The 13,294-nt window shown below is 35.0% G+C and overlaps 1 protein-coding gene across 4 annotated transcripts in view; it reads left to right on the top strand.

Moving 5' to 3' along the window:
• Positions 1-13,294, top strand: part of CDH18 (cadherin 18, type 2) — a 1,248,329-nt gene that overhangs the window by 863,531 nt on the left and 371,504 nt on the right. The window lies entirely within an intron of this gene.

Genomic DNA, 13,294 nt, shown 5'->3' with positions numbered 1-13,294 from the left:
AAATTGGAAAGACTTAATGGAACACACAATTAACTAGTAATTTTTTCTTTATTACCTTGAAGGTATATTGGAATTCACATGTCACTTATTGGTACACTGATATTTACTGCTATTTTCATATATTGCTCCTGCACATGTGGCTAAAAAGAAGATGCTCTATCAAGAAAATATCACACACATTTTCTAATATCATAATTAAATAGTAGAAAATATCTAATATTTTCTATTAATTTTTAGAGATGTACTCTTATTTAAGTTAACCTTTAATAGCATATGAATATTTTTCCAACCCCCAACGTTAAATTTCATAAAAATATTGATATCTTTTAAATATAGATTAAGTATGCACTGGATATATAGGCTTTGAAAAAAAAATCACAATGGAATGAAGTTGACAAAATGATCAGTAATTTCAGGTCAAATTCCCTTTCTCTCAAAAATGCAGACAAGAAAATTTAATGGCTGATCATACTGTTCAGGAAATTATGTGGTCAGTAACATGGAAGAGTTTAAACGTGTGTCATCTAGGCTCTAGGGTTGAGAACAAACTGGAAATTGGAGAGACCTTCTGATTAATTACTGGTCTTTGGAAGCAGCTGCACTTCAGTTTATTCAAGACCTATGGGAGAAACAGCAAGCACAGCAGTAGAATCTCCGTGACTGCAGGCTCAGTGGCTTCCATCCCCCTGATTGATGATTTATTCTCACTTTAGCACTGTTAGTACTAAAAAAAATAGTATTCCATCTAAGCCTTGGTGCTTCCCTAATGTGTAGGCAGTACAGGATCACAAGCCATCTGTTCCACCCCTTGTCCAACAGGGACTGGGTTACAGCTGCATTTTCTATACAAGGCAGGAGCTGTGGAGTTAGAATATAGAACATAAAAAAAAGATCTAAAACAATTGTATCATATTCTCATATGCATATTAAAATGAGACAAAAGATCTATCTTCATTGTATGCTTTTTTTCCTACCAAGTATTTCATAAAATACATTTTTAAAAATGTAATAACATCAAAACATAATAGATTAGTAGAAATTTATTTGGGTTATGAACTTCAAAATCCTTTTTATTAAAAAAATTGTACCTTTAAGTTTTGGGATACATGTGCAGAACATGCGGGTTTGTTACATAGGTATACACGTGCCATGGTGGTTTGCTGCACCCATCAACCCATCATCTACATTAGGTATTTCTCCTAATGCTATTCCTTCCCTACCCCATGACCCCCAGACAGGCCCCGGTGTGTGATATTCCCCTCCCTGTGTCCATGTGTTCTCTTTATTCAACCCCTACTTATGAGTGAGAACATGTGGTGTTTGGTTTTCTGTTCCTGTGTTAGTTTGCTGAGAATGATGGTTTCCAGCTTCATCCATGTCCTTGCAAAGGGCATGAACTCATCCTTCTTTTATGGCTGCATAGCATTCCCTGGTATAAATGTGCCACATTTTCTTTATCCAATTTATCATTGATGGGCATTTGGAATGGCTCCAAGTCTTTGCTATTGTGAACAGTGCTGCAATAAGCATGCGTGTGCATGTGTCTTTATAGTAGAATGATTTATAATCCTTTGGGTATATACCCAATAATGGGATTGCTGGGTCAAATGGTATTTCTGGTTCTAGATCCTTGAGGAATCACCTTACATCTTATACAAATATTAACTCAAGATAGATTAAAGACTTAAATGTAAGACCTATAACCATAAAAACCCTAGAAGAAAACCTGTGCAATACCATTCAGAACATAGGCATGGGCAAAGACTTCATGACTAAAACACCAAAAGCAATGACACTAAAAGCCAAAATTGACAAATGTGATCTAATTAAACTAAAGAGCTTCTGCACAGCAAAAGAAACTATCATCAGAGTGAACAGTCCACCTACAGAATGGGAGAAAATGTTTGCTATCTATCCATCTGACAAAGGGTTAATATCCAGAATGTACAAAGAACTTTAACAAATTTGCCAGAAAAAAAACAACCCCATCAAAAAGTGGGCAAAGGATATGAACACATTTCTCAAAAGAAGAAATTTATGCAGGCAACAAACATATGAAGAAAAGCACATTATCACTGGTCATTGGAGAAATGCAAATCAAAACCACAATGAAATACCATCTGACGCCATGTAGAATGGCAGTCATTAAAAAGTCAGGAAACAACAGATGCGGGAGAGGATGTAGAGAAATAGGAACACTTTTCCATGGTAGATGGGAGTGTAAATTAGTTCAGTCATATCCTTTTTCTGTATGCTTTCCATCCTTGAAAGTAGCACAAGAAAAGTATCATTAAAATTGCTCATTTTGGAATAAACCAAGAGGAAAAATACTTTATTATTAAAAATATTTTATGATGCATATTTCTTAAAATTTTAATCTAACTAAGAAACAGAAACAAAACTTTTTGGAAAAGGGAGGGAAATTCAGGCAACTTGTTTTTTGGGCTCGCCTAGTTTTAGTAAAAGATGAAGCCTCAATAGGAAGATCAGTTCTAAACAATCTTTCTGGAATCGAATGAACATATGGTGCCAATGAACATATGGTTGAGAGCTCCTCACATATCAGGAGGCGATGGAGGTTTGTGATGCTGTTCAGGTTTGTAGAAGTTCTGTAAAACTATTTTCCATTCTGTTGTCTGTAGTATGGATGGACAAACGCACAGGTATGAAAGGTCAAACCTGAAAGTGAGTCCTCTTATTCCTCATCTGACCCAGGGACACCTCACTCTTAGTCTTTCTACTTTTTTCTAATGTGCCTTTATGGGCAATTCTAACTTAATTGTACAGATTTTTTTCTCACTCCCACACACCCCCTGTAACATAAATGCATAACTAAAAATAAAAAAATAAAAACTGCAAAGCTTAGCAATTACTATGTGCTTAAAATAATTATCTTCTGTGCCATTATTTTAACTTGCTTAGAAAATTAATTTAACCTCACATTTATAAATACATTCATAGTGAACCAATTCTTTATTTTCAAAGTACTCTTTTGTTCTTCATTTCCTCTAAAAAACAAAAACAAGCAAACAACAACAACAACAACAAAGGGATACATGTGCAAAACGTTCAGGGTTGTTACATAGGTATACGTGTGTCATGGCAGTTTGCTGCATCTATTGACCTGTCTTCTATGTTCCTTCCCCTCACTCCCACCCCCCAGCAGGCCCTGGTGTGTGTTTCTTCCCTCTCTGTGTCCATGTGTTCTCAATGTTCAACACCCACTTATGAGTAAGAACATGTGGTGTTCGGTTTTCTGTTCCTGTGTCGGTTTGCTGAGGATGATGGCTTTCAGCTTCATCCATGTCCCTGCAAAGGACATGATCTCATTCCTTTTTATGGCTGCATATTATTCCATGGTGTATATGTACCACATTTTCTTAATTTAGTCTATTATTGATAGGCATTTGGGTTGGTTCCATGTCTTTGCTATTGTAAATAGTGCTACAATTAACATACATGTGCACATGTCTTTATAGTAGAATGATTTATAGTCCTTTGGGTATATACCCAATAATGGGATTGCTGGATCAAATGGTATTTCTGATTCTAGATCCTTGAGGAATTCCCACACTGTTTTCCACAATGGATGAACCAATTTACATTCCCATCATCAGTGTAAACCTGTTCCTATTTCTCTAGGGCCTTGCCAGCATCTATTGCAATCAGATTGGAATTCAGAATTCAGAAACACACACAAAATCATGGAATTTCAATTTCATGCAATCTGCCCCTGAATGACTCCTGAGTAAATAATGAAAGTAAGGGAGAAATCAAGAAGGTATTTGAAACCAATGAGAACCGTGAGACAACACACCAGAATCTCTGGGACACAGCTAAAGCAGTGTTAAGAGGGAAATGTATAGCACTAACTGCACGCATCAGAAAGCTAGAAAGATTTCAAATTGACACCCTAACATCACAATTTAAAGAATTAAAGTGGCAAGAACAAACTAATCCAAAAGCTAGCAGAAGACAAGAAATAACTAAGATCAGAGAAGAATTGAAGGAGATAGGGACACGAAAACCCTCCAAAAAATCAATGAATCCAGGAGCTGTTTTGTTTTTTTTTTTTTTAATTAGCAAAATAGACAGACTCTTAGCTAGACTGATAAAGAAGAAGAGAGAGAAGAATCAAATGGATATAATAAAAAAATGATAAAAGGAATATCACCACTGACCCCACAGAAATACAAACTACCGTCAAAGAATACTATAAACACCTCTACACAAATAAACTAGAAAATCTAAAAGAAATGGATAAATTCCTGGATATATACACCCTACCAAGACTCAACCAGGAATAAGTCAAGTCCCTGAATAGACCAATAACAAGCTGTGAAATTGAGTCAGTAATTAATAGCCTACCAATAAAAAAAAAAAAAGAAAGAAAATATCCCAGGACTGGACGGATTCACAGCTGAATTCTACCAGAAATATAAAAAGGGACTGGTACCATTCCTTCTGAAACTATTCCAAACAATTGAAAAGGAAGGCCTCCTCCCTAGCTCATTTTATGAAGCCAGCATCATCCTGATACCAAAACCAGAGAGGGACACAACCAAAAAAAAGTCTTCAGGCCAATATCCCTGATGAACATCAATGCAAAAATCCTCAGTAAAATACTGACAAACCGAATCCAGCAGCACGTCAAAAAAATTATCCACCCAGATCAAGTTAGCTTCATCCCTGGGATGCAAGACTGGGTCAACATATGCAAATCAATAAATATAATCCATCACATAAACAGAACCAAAGACAAACACCACATGATTATCTCAATAGATGGAGAAATGGCTTTTGATAAAATTTAACATCCGTTCATGTTAAAAACTCTCAAAAAACTAGTTATTGATGGAACATATGTCAAAATAATAAGAGCTATTCATGACAAACCCACAACCAATATCATATTGAATGAGCAAAAGCTGGAAGCATTTCCTTTGAAAACTAATACAAGGATGCCCTCTCTCGCCACTCCTATTCAAAATAGTATTGGAAGTTCTGGCCAGGGCAATCAGGCAAGACAAAGACATAAAGGGTATTCAGATAGGAAGAGTGGAAGTGAAGTTGTTTCTGTTTGCAGACAACATGATTTTATATTTAGAAAACCCCATCATCTCAGCCCAAAATTTCATTAAGCTGGTAAGCAAAGTCTCAGGATACAAAAACCAGGGTGCAAAAATCACAAGCATTCCTTTACACGAACAGTAGGCAAAAAGAGAGCCAAATCATGAATGAACTCCCATTCATGATTGCTACAAAGGGAATGAAATACCTAGGAATACAGCTAACCTAGGAATACTTCACAACAAGGGTTGTGAAGGACCTTTTCAAGAAGTACAAACCACTGCTCAAGGAAATGAGAGAGGATACAAACAAATGAAAAAGCATTCCATCCTCATGGATAGGAAGAATCAATATTGTGAAAATTGCCATATTGCCCAAAGTAATTTATAGATTCAATGCTCTTCCCATCAAACTACATTGACATTCTTCACAAAATTAGGGAAAAAAAAAAAAAAAGATTCTAAATTTCATATGGAATCAAAGAAGACCCCGTATAGCCAAGAGAATCCTAATCAAAAAACGAAAGCTAGAGGCCTCACATTACCTAACTTCAAAGTATACTACAAACCGACAGTAACCAAAACAGCAGGGTACTGGTACCCAAATGACATATAGAGTAATGGAGCAGAACAGAGACCTCAGAAATAACACCACACATCTGCAGCTGTCTGATCTTGGACAAACGTGACAAAAACAAGCAATAGGGACAAGATCTCCTATTCAGTAAATGATGCTGGGAAAACTGGCCAGCCATTTGCAGGGAACTGAAATTGGACCCCTTCCTTGTACCTTATACAAACATTAACACAAGATAGACTAAAGCCTTAAATATAAAACCCTAAACCATAAAAACCCTAGAAGAAAACCTAAGCAATACCATTGAGGACATAGGCATGTGCTAAGACTTCATGACAAAACCACCAAAAGAAATTTCGTAGCACTCTTGTATAAAATATAGAATTATTGTGATTACTGTGAACATGAGAGGGGATAACTCCAAAAAGCTGAAAAGTATCTTTTCTCTTCCTCCGTCACAGAAATGCCAGCAAATGTTTTGTCAACAGACATAAAATAATACTCATAAAATGCAGTTCTGGTATTAAAAGAATGTTTTTTAACAGATGAATTAGGTAAGATTGTTCCAAATTATCTTTGAACTTGATTGAAATTTTTGCATCTATAGTTATATTTTACATTAAGTAGACTTGAAACAATTAAGTAGACTTGAAACAATTTTTACTTTTATTTTAGATTCAAAGGGCACATGTGCATGTTTGTTTCATGTGTATATTGTGTGATGCTGAGGTTTGGAGTGTGATCAAACCCATTACCCAGGTAGTAAGCACAGTAATCAGTAGGTAGTTTTTCAACCCTTCCTCCTCTTTCTACTTCACCCCCACTTGTAGTCCCCTGTCTAATGTTCCTATCTTTGTGTCCATGTGTACCTGTGTTCAGCTTCCCCTTATAAGTGAAAATACATATTTGAATTTCTGTTTCTGTGTTAGCTTACTTGGGATAATGGCATCCAGTTGTATTCCACATTGCTGCAAAGGACATGATTTTGTTCTTTTTTGTGGCTGTGTAGTACTTCATGATGCATACGTATCACATTTTCTTTATTTAATCCACCATTGAGGGACACCTAGGTTATTGAATCCATATCTTTGCTCTTCTGAATAGTGCTGCAATGAACATATGGATGAATTTGTCTTTTTGTTAGAACAACTTTTTTGGGGAAAGGGGGGTGTATATCCAGTAGTGGGTTGGATGGTTTGAACATCAGTTCTATTTCTAGTTCTTCGAGAAGTCTCTAACCTGCTTTCCATATTAGATGTACTAATTTACATTCCCACCAAGAATGTGTGTGTTCCCTTTTCTCCACAGTCCTGATAGCATCTATTATTTGTTAACTTTTTAATAGTAGCTATTCTGACTAGTGTGAGATGGTATCTTATTGTGGTTTTGATTTGCATTTCTTTGTTAATTAGTGGTGAGGAATATTTTTCACATGCTTGTTGGCTATTTGTGTGTCTTCCTTTGAAAAATATCTGTTTATGCCAATTTTAATGTTTTTTTTTCTTTTTCATTTTTTGTGTTCCTTACAGATTCTAGATATTATACCTTTGTGAGATGCACAGTTTGCAAAATTTTTCTCCTGTTCTGTAGTTTGTCTTTTTACTTTGTTGATAGTTTCTTTGGTTGTGCAGAAGCTCTTTAGTATAACTAGATTTTGTCAATTTTTTTTTTTTTTTTTTTTTTTTTTTTTTTTTTTTTTTTTTTTGCGATTGCTTTTCAGGACTTAGCCATAAATTATTTGCCAAGACTTATGTCGAGAAATAAATGTCTGTGATTTTCTTCTAGGATTTGTATAATTTGAGGTCTGCATTTAATTATTTACTTTATCTTAAGGTATTTTTTGTAGATGAGAAGAGATAGGGATCCACTTTCCTTCTTGTGTGTATAGATTGCAAATTATCCCAGCACCATTTGTTAAATAGGAAATCCTTTCCCCATTGATTGTTTTTGTTGACTTTGTCAAAGATCAGATGGTTGTGTCTGGCTCTATTTTTGTGTTTTGTATTCTGTTCCATTAGCCTCTGTGTCTGTTGTTGTACCATTACCATGCTGTTTCAGTTACTGTAGCTTTGTAGTATAGCATAGATTGAAGTAGAATAATGTGATGCCTTGGGCTTTGCTCTTTTTGGTAAGGATTGCTTTGGCTATTTGGGCTTTTGTTTGTTGCTGTTTTTCCATATACATTGTCTAGTAGTTCTGTCCTAGTTCTGTGAAAAATAACATTGGTGGCTTGAAATAATTTATGTTAAATCTGTAGATTGCTCGGGAGCAGTATGGCCACTTTAATGATAATAATTCTTTAAATCCCTGAATGTGGAATGTTTTTCCATTTATTATGCGTCATCTCTGATTTCTTTCAGCAGTGATTTGTAGTTATCCTTGTAGAGGTCATTCACCTCATTGATCAGATATTTCTCTATGTTTTTCATTATTTTTGTTGCAGCCATTGCAAATGGGATTTTTTAATTATTTTGATTTTCAGCTTGAACATTATTGGTGTTTAGAAATACTACTGCTTTTTGTACTTATATCTCAAAACTTAATTGAAGCCATTCATCAGTGGTAGGCACCTTTTGGTAGAATCTTTAAATTTTCTAGGTATACAGTCATATGATTATTGAAGAGAGATGATTTGACTTCTTTTCCTATTTGGATGCCTTTTATTTCTTTCTCTTGCCTGATTTTTCTGGCTAGGACTTATAGTACTATGTTGAATAACAGTGATGCAAGTGGGTAGCCCTGTCTTGTTCCAGGTCTCAAGGGGAATGCTTCCAGCTTTTGTCTATTTAGTAAGACATTGACTATGGATTTGTCATAGACAACTCTGTATTATTTCGAGGTATATTCCCTTAAGGCATAGTTTTATGAGGGTTTTTATCATGAGAGGATGTTGGATTTTATCAAAAGCTTGTCTTGTGTCTATTGAAATAATCACGTCTTTTGCTTTGAATTCTGTTAATGTACTGACTCACATTTATTGATTTGTGTATGTTGAACCCATCTTGCATCTTAGGAATAAAGCTTACTTGAGTGTGGTGAATTAACTTTTTGATGTGGGGCTGGATGAAGTTTGCTAGTATTTTGTAAAAGATTTTTGCATGTAGGTTCATCAGGGCTTTGGCCTGTAGTTTTATTTTTTAATTGTATCTTTGCCATCTGTTTGTATCTGGATAATGCTGACATAGTAGAATGAGCTAGCAAGAAGTGTCTCCTCTTTGATCTTTTGGGATAATTTTTGTAAAATTGGTAGCTTAAAGCTCTTCTTTATACATCTACTAGAATTTGGCCGTGAATCCATCTCTTTTTGGTTGATTGGTTTTTAATTACTAACTCAATTTTGTGACTTATTATTGGTCTGTTTGGGGTTAAAATTTGTCGGGAGGTTGTGTTTCCAGGAATTTATCAATTTCCCATTGATTTTCTATTTTATTTACATAAAACTGTTCATAATAGGCTCTGAGGTTCTTTAGCATTTCTGTGGGATTGGTTGTAATGTCACCTTTGTCATCTCTGCTTGTGTTTCTTCGGATCATCTCTCTTTTTTTCTTTCTTAATCTAGATAGAGATCTATCAGTTTTGTTTATCCTTTCAAAGGAGTAACATTTGGTTTTATTGATTCTTTTTATAGATTTTGGTTCTTAATTTCATTCAGTCCTGCTCTGATTTTATTTTATTTTTATTTGTAATTTTTATTTTAGGTTTGTTATATAGGTAAATTGTGTGTCACATGGGTTTAGTGTACAGATTATTTCGTTATCCAGGTAATAAGCATAGTACCTGATAGGTACTTATCCTCATGCTCCTTTCACCCTTCACTCTTGAAAATACTCCAGTGTCCATTGTTTCCTTCTTTGTGTTTATATGTATTCAAAGTTCAGCTACCACTTATAAATGAGAACATGCAGTATTTGGTTTTCTCTTCCTGCATTTGTTTGTGTCAGGTTATGGCCTCCACCTCTATCCATGTTCCTGAAAAGGACGTGATCTCATACATTTTCATGGCTATGTAGTATTCCATGGTGTATATGTGCCACATTGTCTTTATCCAGGCTACTGTTAATGGGCATTTACATTGATTTAATACCTTTGCTATTGTTAATGGTGCAGCGATAAACATATCTTTATATGTGTCTTTATGGTAGGATGATATATATTCCTTTGGGCATTTACTGAATACTTGGATTGGGTACGGGAAATGGCTGAGTGAAATGGCACATTGCTTTAGAGTTTTAGAAAAATTGCCACACTGATTTCCACAGTGACTAAACTTATTTACATTCCCACCAGCAGTGTATAAGTTCTCCCTTTTCTTTTTGACCTTGTCATCATTTTTTTTCTATTTTTTGACTTTTGTAATAGCTATTCTGACTGCAGTAAGATGGTATCAAACTGTGTTTTTAATTTGCATTTATCTCATGATTAATGATGTTGTGTGTTTTTTCATATGCTTGTTGGCTGGGTGTATGTCTTCTTTTGAAAAATGTCTATGTCTTTTGTCCACTTTTTAATGGAATTATTTGATGTTTTTTCTTTCTAATTTGTTTAATTTTCATATGGATTCTGGATATTAGACTTTTGTGTGATGCATAGTTTCCAAATATTTTCTCCCATTCCATAAGTTGTCTGTTAAATCTGTTCATAGTTTCTTTTACTGTGCTGAAGCACTTTAGTTTAACTAGGTCCCATTTGTCATTTTCTGTTTATTTGCAATTGCTTTTGGCAGCTTTGTCATAAAATCTTTGCACAGACCTATGTCCGGAATGATATTTCTTAGGTCACCTTCCAGGGTTTTTATAGTTTTAGATTTTATATTTAAATCCTTAATTGATTTTAATTTCATTGTTGTAAAGGATGTAAGGAAGGGGTCTAACTTCAACCTTCTTCATATGGCTATACAGCTATCCTAGCACTATTTATTGAATAGCGAGCCTTTTCCCCATTACTTGTTTTTTGTCGACTTTGTCAAAGGTCAGATGGTGGTAGGTATGTGGCTTTATTTATGGCCTCTCTATTCTTTTTCATTGATCTTTTTGTCCATTTTTTGTACCTGTACTATGTTGTTTTGGTTACTATAGACTTGTAGTATAGTTTGAAGTTGAGTGACATGATGCCTGCATCAAGCTATTTAAGCTCTTTTTGGTTTCATATGAATTTTCAGATAGTTTTTGCAAATTCTGTGAAGAATGACGTTGACAGTTTGATAGCAATAGCATTGAATCTGTAAACTGCTTTGGGCAGTATGGCCATATTAACAATATTGAGTATTCCTATCCATGAACGTGGAATATTTTTCCATTTGTTTATGTCATCTCTGATTTATTTGAATATTGTGTTGAAATTCTCATTGTCAATACCTTTCACCTCCCTGATTCGGTGTATTCCTATAAAATTTATGTTTTTGTGACTATTGTGAATGAAATTGCATTATTGTTTTGGCTCTTAGCTTGGACGTTGTTCTTGTATATAAGTGCTACTGACTTATGTACAACGATTTTTTATCCTGAGATTTTGCTTAAGTTGTTTTTCAGACCTAGGAGTGTTTAGGCAGAGACTATGGGGTTTTATAGGTATAGGATTATATCATTTGCAAACAGAAATAGTTTGATTTTCTCTCTATTTGAGTGGTTTTTATTTCTTTCTCTTGCCTGAATACTCTGGCTAGGACTTCCAGTGCTATATTGAACAGCAGTGGTGTGAGTGGTCATCTTTGTTTTGGCATATTTCTGAAGGGGAATACTTCTAGCTTTTGCTCATTCAGTATATTGATCACTATGGGTTTTTCATAGATGGCTCCTATTATTTACTTAGTAATTAATTATTTTTTTTTGAGGTATTCTTACTGTGTCACCCAGGCTGGAGTGCAGTGACATGATCTTGGCTCACTGCAAATTCTGTCTCCTGGGTTCAAGCGATTCTCCTATCTCAGCCTGCCAAGTAGCTGCTTGCTCCATCATGCCCAGCAAAATTTTGTATTTTTGTTAGAGACAGGGTTTCACCATATTGGTCAGGCTGGTCTCGAACTCCTGACCTTTGGTGATCCTCCTGTCTTGGCCTCCCAAAGTACTGGGGTTACAGGCGTGAGCCACAGCACCCAGCTGGCTCCGGTTATTTTGAAGTAAGTTCCTTCAGTGCCTAGTTTGTTGAGGTTTCTTTAACATGAAGGGATGTTGTATTTTACCAGAAAACTTTTCTGTATCTATTGAGATGATCATTTGGTTTTGTATTTACTTCTGTTTTTAGTGATGAATCACACTTATTGATTTGCAGTGTTGAACCAATTTTGCATCCCAGGGATAAAGCCTACTTGATCATGGGTGGAGTACCTTTTTTGATGTGCTGCTGGATTTGGTTTGCTAGTATTTTTTGAATATAAAAAGTTTCTGAATATAAATTTATCAAAAATATTGGCCTGCAGTTTTGTCGTCGTTGTTGTTGTTTTGTATCTGACAGATTTTGGTATCAGGATGATGCTGGCCTCATAGATTGAGTTAGGGAGAAGTCCGTCATCCTCAATTGTTTTGAAATAGTTTCTATAGGAATGGTCCCAGCTCTTCCTTATACATCTTTTCATTTGTGAGTCTGTGTGAAATTCAGCTGTGAGTCTGTGTGGTCATGGAGTTTTTCTGGTTGGTAGGACTCATTACTGATTCAATTTCAGATTGCATTATCATTGTATTCAGGGATTCAATATCTTCCTCATTCAAATTTGGGAGGTTGTATATTTCCAGGTTGTCTAACTTATGTGCATAGAGGTGTTAATAGTAGTTTCAGAGGGTTTTTTTTTTTTTAATTTCTGTGGGGTCATTGGGAATGTACCCTTTGTAATTTCTAATTGTGTTTATATGGATCTTTTCTCTGTTTTACTTTATTAGTCTAGCTAGAATTCTATCAATCTAATTTATTCTTTCAATGAACCAACTTCTGGATATGCTGATCTTTTGCATGGTGTGTCACGTATCAGTTTCCTTCAGTTCAGCTCTGTTTTTGGTTATTTCTTATCTTCTGCAGGCTTTGTGGTTGGTTTGCTCTTATTTCGGTGTCAGATTCTTAATTTGATATCTTTCTAACATTTTGAAGTGGGCACTTAGTACTATAAACTTCTCTCTTAATACTGCTTTAGATGTGTCTCAGATATTCTAGTATGATGTATCTTTTTTCTTATGAATATCAAACAATTTCTTGACTCTGATTTAATTTCATTGTTTACTCAAAAGTTGTTCAGGAACAGCCTGTTTACTTTCCACATCTTTGTATGATTTTGGGCAATTTTCTTAGTATTGGTTTCTGTTTTTATTGTGCAATGGTCCAAGAGTATGTTTGGTATGATTTCGGCTTTCTTGAATTTGCTGAGGGTTGTTTTATTTTTTATTGTGTGTGTGATTTTACAGTTTGTGTCATTTGTAGATGAGAAGAATTTACAATCTGTTTTTCAGGGGGGTGGAGAGTTCTGTAGATACTTATTAAACTCAGTTGGTCAAATGTCAAAATTGGGTCCCAAGTTTTTTAACAGTTTTTTTTTTTTTTTTTTCCTTGATAACTTGTCTGATACTGTCAGTGTGGTCTTGAAGTCTCTTACTATTACTGTGGTGTTATCCAATTCTCTTTGTAAGTTTCTGCGAACTTGCTTTATGAACTTGGGACCTCCTGT

Source organism: Mandrillus leucophaeus, unplaced genomic scaffold (assembly GCF_000951045.1).
Source record: "Mandrillus leucophaeus isolate KB7577 unplaced genomic scaffold, Mleu.le_1.0 Scaffold278, whole genome shotgun sequence".
Taxonomy (NCBI): Eukaryota; Metazoa; Chordata; class Mammalia; order Primates; family Cercopithecidae; genus Mandrillus; species Mandrillus leucophaeus.
This window is presented reverse-complemented; position numbering and strand designations above follow the sequence as displayed.